At 40.6% G+C, this 2,121-nt stretch overlaps 1 non-coding gene across 1 annotated transcript; it reads left to right on the top strand.

The window, feature by feature from the left end:
- The first annotated feature begins 1,496 nt into the window (after positions 1-1,496).
- On the top strand, positions 1,497-1,568 carry TRNAG-GCC (transfer RNA glycine (anticodon GCC)). Its single transcript has one exon. It is a non-coding gene; the product is annotated as a tRNA-Gly (tRNA).
- Positions 1,569-2,121: the final 553 nt, after the last annotated feature.

The following is a 2,121-nucleotide window of genomic DNA, read 5'->3' as shown; positions in this document are numbered from 1 at the left end:
AAGAGCAGCCCCCAACACCCCTCCCCAGGCTGCAGCCTTCCTCTCCCTCAACTACACTTGCACTTATATCCATTGGGTTTTGTTCCAGCTCTTTCCTTGGCCTGCAGTAATCTTCCCCAACTCCCACCCCCCCATCCCTTTCTTCATCTACTCAACCAACAAGATGTCATTTAAAAGCTTCCTCTTATGAAAGGCTTCTCAGATTACTCAAAATCATAACAAATGGTTCTTGTCTCTGAGACCCCAGACCCCAGAAGTGCAGCCTCTGCCTCTATTTCAGGTCTTAGATCCTCAACTTAGATATCATTCCAATCACCCTCTAGATTTCAAGTCTCCAGGAAGCAAAGATAAGATGCATCCTTTTTCAGTGTTTCACAAAATATCACAGAGGAGATGTTGAGTACATGTCTATTCAATGAAGAGATAAATGAAATATCTCGTCCAATTTGCATATTTCAGAATATTTAGTATGCCTGAGGAACTATGTAAATTATCATATTTTAATAATTTCACTAGTGAAGGGTAGTTATAGGGTGATAACAGAATACAACTCAAAAATAAATTTATTATTATTTTAGGAAATAATACTAATGAGTTTAAGTAAGGAAATACATTTTTAAGAAAGGTTAACTAGGCCAACAGAGCATCTGGGATTTGAGGTTCTCTGGCAAAGTGATCCATGATCCCTCATGATAAAGAAAAATAATGCAGAAAGTCCACCCTGACAGCACCGCACAACTGTACAGTCAGGGACCCATAGCATCGGAGAAGGAATGGAGGCGGGGGATGACTATGGGAATTTTTACTTCAGGTTATACAGGTCAGTGTTTTGAGAATATTTTCTTCAATGTTTTTATCTCCACTTCCTTCCAAATAAAGTTTAAGGGCTTCCCTGGTGGCGCAGTGGTTGAGAATCTGCCTGCCAATGCAGGGGACGCGGGTTCGAGCCCTGGTCTGGGAAGATCCCACATGCCGCGGAGCAGCTGGGCCCATGAGCCACAATTACTGAGCCTGCGTGTCTGGAGCCTGTGCTCCGCAACAAGAGAGGCCGCGATAGTGAGGGGCCCGCGCACCGCGATGAAGAGTGGCCCCCGCTTGCCACAACTAGAGAAAGCCCTCGCACAGAAACGAAGACCCAACACAGCCATAAATAAATAAATAAATAAATAAAAATTAAAATTAAAAAAAAAATCACTGACGGATTTTTTAAAATAAATAAATAAATAAAATAAAGTTTAAGGACACTAAAAGTAATATCACAAGGAAGTAGGGTGCATAGTAGGGCAATAATACTATTTTTCAAATTTGTGTCTTTGTGTATGAAGGATGAAGAAAAAATAGCACAACGGGCACCTTCCACAGAAACAACTTTTGCCAAGACATGGGTATTAGAGGCAAAGAACAGCATCCAAAAATAATCCCAAGCACCTATGATCACTACAAATAATTAGCAGGAGCGATGAAGATGATCCATCAGAAGTAAAGTCATCGAGACTTCCCTGGTGGTCCAGCGGTAAGACTCCACACTGCCAATGCAGGGGGCCCAGGTTCGATCCCTGGTCAGGGAACTAGATCCCACAAGCCACAACTAAAGATCCTGTATGCCACAACTGAAAAAAGAAGATCTTGCATGCCACAACTAAAGATCCTGCACACCACAAAGACCCGGTGCAGCCAAATAAATAAATATTAAAAAAAAAAAAAAGAACTAAAGTCATCAATGTCTCTAAGAGTGTTGAGCACCTGGAGATTTGGAGGGAAACTAAAGACAAATGGCCTCTCAGGTAATGACAAATTTTTCATTTAACAAATATTTATTAAGCATCAGATGAGTGTAAGGCACAGAAAGATGAATTACTAAAAGATTTATCCTTAAAGATCTCACCGCCTATAAGGGAAAGAAAACATTACCATACATACTACGTTACAGCTCTACAACTCTTGATTAAGCAGTTACTATGTCTTAAAATTCTCCTGAATATTAAGGCTGGGTGCATAACAGAAGATGATCGCTGCTCCCAAAGCACATATAGTCTAGGTAGGGAGACAGGCAATGCATATGAAACAATTTGCGAACCATATAAAACATTTATAAGTAAGTATTTTAATCTGGCAGTATGG

This window comes from Balaenoptera ricei, chromosome 14, assembly GCF_028023285.1.
Source record: "Balaenoptera ricei isolate mBalRic1 chromosome 14, mBalRic1.hap2, whole genome shotgun sequence".
NCBI classification, from domain to species: Eukaryota; Metazoa; Chordata; class Mammalia; order Artiodactyla; family Balaenopteridae; genus Balaenoptera; species Balaenoptera ricei.
The sequence above is the reverse complement of the archived record's forward strand: the minus strand, read 5'-3'. Positions and strand labels throughout refer to the sequence as shown.